This window comes from Gigantopelta aegis, chromosome 12, assembly GCF_016097555.1.
Source record: "Gigantopelta aegis isolate Gae_Host chromosome 12, Gae_host_genome, whole genome shotgun sequence".
In the NCBI taxonomy this organism is placed as follows: Eukaryota; Metazoa; Mollusca; class Gastropoda; order Neomphalida; family Peltospiridae; genus Gigantopelta; species Gigantopelta aegis.
This window is the reverse complement of record NC_054710.1, coordinates 35,383,965-35,391,284: the sequence shown is the minus strand read 5'-3', so window position 1 is coordinate 35,391,284 and position 7,320 is coordinate 35,383,965.

The following is a 7,320-nucleotide window of genomic DNA, read 5'->3' as shown; positions in this document are numbered from 1 at the left end:
TATGAGCGGGGCGAGACGTAGCCCAGTGGTAAAACGCTCGCTTGATGCGCGGTCGGGTGGGATCGATCCCCGTCGGTGGGCCCATTGGGCTATTTCTCTCTCCAGCCAGTGCACCACGACTGGTACATCAAAGGCCGTGGTATGTGCTATCATGTCTGGTATAGTGCATATAAAAGATCCCTTGATGCTAATCGAAAAGAGTAGCGCATGAAGTTGCGACAGCGGGTTTCCTCCCTCAATATCTGTGGTCCTTAACCATATGTCCGACGCCATATAACCGTAAATAAAATGTGTTGAGTGCGTCGTTAAATAAAACATTTCCTTCCTTCCTTAATACTATGAGCATACACGTGCGGATCCTCGATTTTTTGTTGGGTAGGCGCAAAACTACCCACTATTGGGGTGGGGGGGTGGGGGGGGGTGAACAACCCACACTATATACATGTATGATTTTATAAAACTTAATACAGTAAAACAAAGATTAAAGGTTTGATTGGGGGGAATTGCCCCCGTGCCCACCCATGCTATGCCACTGCCTGATTGTGAATCCCCCTCGGTTCGCGCCTGATTTTGAATATTTTTTTTAAATTATTATTATGTTGTTGGGTTTTTTGGTGGGGTGTGTGGATGGGTAGCGATAATGGCATACACCCTGAGACTTCCATTTTGTTCAGCACATTTTTAAAATTAATATTTACCAGTGATTACACTGACGTAGGAAGCGGGGGGGGGGGGGGGGGGGGGGCGGGGAGGGGACATCTGCAGGCCCGAGAAAATTTTCTTTAAGTTTCTATAATGCTTTCCGGATTTTTTTGCCCCCCCCCCTCCCGCTAGCTGCGGCCCTGATATACTCTTCAAAAAAGGTAGGGGAACTCTAATAAGAATTTACAATTGCTAAAATTGCAAGGTATATTCATAGGCGTATATAGGATTTTGAAAAGGGGGGGGGTTCCAATACATAGGATTTTGAAAAGGGGGGTTCCAAAATAGATTGCAGAGATATTGGGCATATATTTCTATGTTGAGTAAATATAATAATGTCAGATATATTAAATTATTTTTAAAAAGCGATTTCGGGGGGGGGGGGGTGTGGGGGGGGGTACGCCCATGTATATTAGCTGTGTGGAATGGTTACTAAAGTAGTGTCGGAAATAGAATAAAAATTATTTTCGTCAATTATTTCTTTCATATTAAACTGACAAGTAAATATTTTGTAAATACCTATTTAATGATACTCTACCTAATTTAGCATTTACTTGTTTTGGCTCTCATTTATGTGCATGGTGGTGTTTACACATTTTGATGATATGTGTCAATTTCATTTCCACTTAAACAAATTTTTAATTTAAAATTGCAAGTTAACTGATTATTTTGAATTTCAGCATAAATTATTAATTATGATCAGCATATTTAGTGAATATAAATTCAATATCAGGGCAGTAGCTAGGATTTTTTGTTTGGGGGGGAGGGGGGGGGGGCGCAACTGAGTAGTTAATAGTTTAAAACTCCTTTTCTTTAAGTTTCTATAATGCTTTCCGATTTTTTTCGGGGAGGGACTGCCCTCCTTGCCCCCCCCCCCCTCCCGCTAGCTACGGCCCTGAATATAAGTACAACAGAAATTTACACAATCTTGCAACCACTTAAAGGTGCTATATCATAGTTACATGTTTGTGATAAAGATTCGCCAATAAACAAAAAATTTCTACTAGTAGATTAAATTATTTCCTATAATCATTTATGGGCATATAATTAAAGGTGTAGTTTTTAAATGTTAAAGCAAAATTTAATAAAAACGTGATTTGCAATAGCTGTCATTATGCAACTTTGAGCTAGCACCTTTAATTCCGGTATAATAGATCACAAACTCAAAATGATTCTTGGCAGTTTTGCTCAAAATTTACTTGAAAATGTCTACAAATATTTTGTTTTGGAGAGGAATAGGGGTAAACCGTCATCAGAAACAGTCCCTCACATATTGTAACAGCAATGAAATTGACACATGTTGACCATAATTTGTTATAGTCTGTTCCAATAAAGTGCACAAATCGCCTGTTTACTGACATATTTCTTTTAATTTCAAGAGTAAACACCACCTTGTATATCAATGAGAGCTAAAACAAGTAAATGCTAAATTAGGTAGACTATCGTTAAATAGATATTTACAAAATATTTACTTGTCTGCTTAATATTTAAGAAATAATCGACGAAAATAATTTGTCTTCTATTTCCGACAGTACTATAGTATATGATAAAGTGAATTAATTGGGCAAACATTACAACCGGTAGTTCAGTATTACAGGTTTTATGACCACCAAAGATATTGAAGGACGATTGGGGTGAGATGTCAAATTTGAACGTTGACGTTTTTTTATCAGTAAATCGCAAATTCAAACAATAAAAATGACTAAAAACAAAACAATAACCACTGTATGATCAACAGAAAGAAAACGTTTGACAGAAATAATGTTCCACAGTGATTAAAGTTACAGTCTTTGGTTACAGTATTATAACATCATGTACAAATATGAAACACAAGCTCAAATGCACTTTTAAAAAACTTGTGTGTATTCGCTATGAACTGAGATCGTTAAAAGTATACGCTCGATTCGTCGCCTGTGCCGCCATTGCTCGACAAAGCACAAACGACAGCCTGCGTTCAGTTTCAGTTAACACGTTAAAACCGGGTTGATGTTGACAACGTATTATCGACAGTCGTACTTCCTATTTCAGAATTAATATTTTATAAAGTGTTAGTAGAACTTTTAAAGTTTAGTTTGTATACTAGTAACACATTGATCACGTATATATATGTTAAATAAAATATACTAAAGTAGACAGTGAACGTTTTCACTTCTTAATTTTATGTGTGTTAAAATCGATAAATTCAAATAAATATTATTTTGTTTGGAAAGGGTAAAGTTAGTTTTGTTGTTGTTGCTGTTTAACGACATCAATGTTAGAGCATATTTTTTTAATAATCATCTGCTATTGGATGTCAAACGTGGTAATTTTGACATATAATCTTAGAGAGGGATCGGGTGCATGTGCAGGGGGAGGGTATTGGAGGTCGAAACCCTTACCTGCCCAAGCTTAAAAAAAATGAAATATATTTTCTGGGGGAGCATGGCCCCATATAAACTTCGCTCAACACAGTCTATAACCCCAACCCCGCTGAGATCCATGCACACGAGCCTTGGAAACCCGCTCTATTGTTTTTAGCAAGGGATCGTTTATATGTACAATCCCACAGACTGGATATCACATACCATGGCCTTTTATATACCCGCCGATGGGAATCGTTCCTAGACTGACTGCGCATTTCCACCACCCCCACCCCCCCCCCCCACCCCCACACACACACACTTTTTAGGTCTAAGTAATGAATAAAACTAAACATATAGTCTTGAAAAATGTTACGTAAATCGAACACAATACCCTCTTCCTCTACCCCTAGATCGTTACGTAAATATTAACACCCCCTTACATGCGTATGTCAACCGCTGGCCGCTGTCGAAATTTCAAGGCAAATCCCCCACCGACCCCTGGAAAGGTGTTGTACCATACCTCTATGGATATAAATATGTTTTGGAGATATGAGACAACCCCTCAGTCCAGACAGTTAAGTTTGTTCAACATCACGTGAGAAGCTCAGCAACTGCGCAAATCACGTGAAGTCCCAGTTCTACTGGCGTCCCGCTAAATGAAGAAAATGAAAGCTGGCTATTGCGTTTGGGTTGGATTATACCAATTCAAATCCCATAGGCGACCATGTTAACGTTTGTGTTTAAAAACACTATATGCAATATATCAACCAAACTATGACCCATAAATATCAGTACTACAACCCCTACTCAAAGTATTAACTGCAGAAAATGGTACCTTTCATGGCTCATTTTCGGTATAACCAGATGTTTTTACAACACCCCTAGTTTCGCACAAAATTTTAGTACTTTTTTTTACATGTACCCCATACATGTTCCAAGCACAAGGTTACTTGACACAGTGGTACTAGATGAATTAAAATTGTATACATTTTTAGCCCAGATGAAACTAATTTTTTTTACAACCAACACACTCACATTTATAACCAATCACAGGACTTGTGGTGTTAATTTCTCTATCAAAAGTTCGGTGCACCTCAAACTTCGATCCAATCGGAAATTAATTGGTATAGTGCTACCTTTGTAGTTGACCTAGATAATGTAGATAAGCGAGCATTGCGAAACTATAGCGATGTGGTGGACCTTTCATGTACCAAACAGAACTGAATCATCTATTCTATATGCTTAAATAATAAAAATAGTCCAGGGACTGCAGCTTTAATCGACCTTCCTGGAAATTGTCAAAATCGAGAATGACACCCAACGCACGTGTACGGGGAAACTGCGTGATGCATGTTCAAACTATGGAATGTGTTTCGGTGTGTTGATAAACAGACCTGAACGTTCTTTACTAGGATGTCTGTATTCAAAATGTATGTTCGGTCTAATAGAAAGAAAGAAAGAAATGTTTTATTTAACGACGCATTCAACACATTTTATTTACGGTAATATGGCGTCAGACATATGGTTAAGGAGAGGAAACCCGCTGTCGCCACTACATGGGCTACTCTTTCCGATTAGCAGCAAGGGATTTTTTATTTGCGCTTCCCACAGGCAGGATAGCACAAACCATGGCCTTTGTTGAACCAGTTATGGATCACTGGGTTTGGAGTCGGTATCTGGATTAAAAATCCCATGCCTCGACTGGGATCCGAACCCAGTACCTACCAGCCTGTAGACCTATGGCCTAACCATGACGCCACCGAGGCCGGTCTCGGTCTAATAGTTGATATTAAAATTAATATTTCAGGTTCTCCTACTTTTTTGAAGAGTATATATATCGGGAACATCCCCCTCCCCGCTTTCTTTCTACGCCAGTGTTAGTTTGTTTTGTCTAACGACACCACTAGAGCACATTGATTTAATAATCATCGGCTATTGGATGTCAAATATTTGGAAATTTTGGCATATAGCCATAAAGAGGAAATCCGAAACAGTTTGTTTTCATTAATAGTAAGACATCGTTTATTCCATAGACAGAATAGCACATACCATGGCCTTTGATATACCAGTCATGGTGCACTGGCTGGAACGGGAAATAGCCAAATGGGCCCACCAATGGGGATCGATCCCAGACAGACCACATATCAAGCGAACGCTTTACCACTGGGCTAGCTACATCCCGGCCCGTTGCTTGTCAAGAATTACGTTTTTTCCAACCAATTACTGGGGCGCACAGAGATCATACCACCCCCCTACACACATACCACCCCCCTACACACATACCACCCCCTACACACATACCAATTACTGGGGCGCACAGAGAGCATACCACCCCCTACACACATACCAATTACTGGGGCGCACAGAGAGCATACCACCCACCTACAGACATACCACCCCCTACACACATACCAATTACTGGGGCGCACAGAGAGCATACCACCCCCTACACACATACCAATTACTGGGGTGCACAGAGCATACCACCCCCCTACACACATACCACCCCCTACACACATACCAATTACTGGGGCGCACAGAGAGCATACCACCCCCCTACACACATACCAATTACTGGAGCGCACAGAGAGCATACCACCCCCCTAGCTCTCACCTGAGGAGTTTGTGTCACAGGATCGAACCACCTTAGTGGCCCTCTTAATGTGGATGCCCTCACTCAATATAAAATCCTGGCTGCACCAATGCAACATACAATCAGACAGACAGACAGACAGACAGACAGACAGCAGAGAGAGAGAGAGAGAGAGAGAGAGAGAGAGAGAGAGAGAGAGAGAGAGAGAGAGAGAGAGAGAGAGAGAGAGAGAGAGAGAGAGAGAGACACACACACACATAGAGAGAGACACACAGAGAGAGAGAGAGAGAGAGAGAGAGAGAGAGAGAGAGAGAGAGGGAGGGAGGGAGAGAGGGAGGGAGGGAGAGATAGAGAGAGAGGAAGGGAGAGAGAGAGAGAGAGAGAGAGAGAGAGAGAGAGAGAGAGAGAGAGGTGGGTGAGACAGAAAGAGTGAGGGACTGTAGGTGGGAGGTAGAGGTTCACATCAAACCCAACTTAGTCAAACAACTGCACCATCGAGATCATAGAATATTGAAAATAAATAAATAAATAAATATACTTTATTTACACAAGAGACAATATTCTGTATTTGCAATCATTACACGTCAAACAAATAACAAGCACCTGTTGCTAAATATACAAGTATGTGTACATGGGTGCATGTGCATACATGTATGTGTGTATATTTACAATTCCATACATATAATTACGTTATAGCATATAGACCCTACATATAACAAATTTATTCTAAAGTGCTGCACCAAGCATTCAAAATCTGTAAACAGACATTTAAAAATACATTTTCACTTTCAACACAAAATATTAACAAACAGCTTGTCAGTGGTAAAATTGTATATATAATTTATCATATAAAACAACAAAGATGTGGGGTTTGCAAAAATTCCACTAATGACCAAATCATTAGTATTACGGTGCATAAATAGTCAGGGGCCAATTTAACTAAACATCATAAGTTTACGTCTGCGACTAGTAGTTATACCGGACATACGTTTACAAGTTTTTGGCATCTATTTTTAACAGAAAATTACATCATTACGTAAGATGGAGCATTTTAAAGACAAAATAAAATGAAATATGTGTACTTCAAACTCTATTTGCTGTACTATGATAGTAATAAGAATTGTGTTTTAGTCGTAGATTTACATTTACGTGCAGAACTAGACTTACGATGTTTTGTGAAATTGGGCCCAGAATTGTTAATTTGTCCATTGGTAATAAATACATATACTTGTCTGTCAATATTGTCCAAATAAATGGAACATTGTTAAGCACGAGGTGGAACAAGAGGAAAAAAATTAACATTTTCAAAGAATAATTTTGATTAATACTGAAGTTCAATGATTTACTACCTAGATAAACAACACTACATAACAACAAGTCATGTGATATGTCTCACCAATGGCAAACATGACAATATTAAGTGCCCCATTTAAAGATAGTGACCTTCGAACTTTGACCTAGTAAGATGCTAAAAAAGCTAAAATGTTTCTAAAATGCATGCATTTTGAAGGTATTAAATTTATTACCTTTGAAATAAAAGAAATAAAACACATTTTAATATAGTGGTCATGATATAAGGATTTGTACTTCCTGTAACATTCTTTCAGAATTAAAATAAATAGACGTACCTGTATTTAGCAAAAACATATTTACACAAGTACATGGTATCTCCAAGTTTGGAAA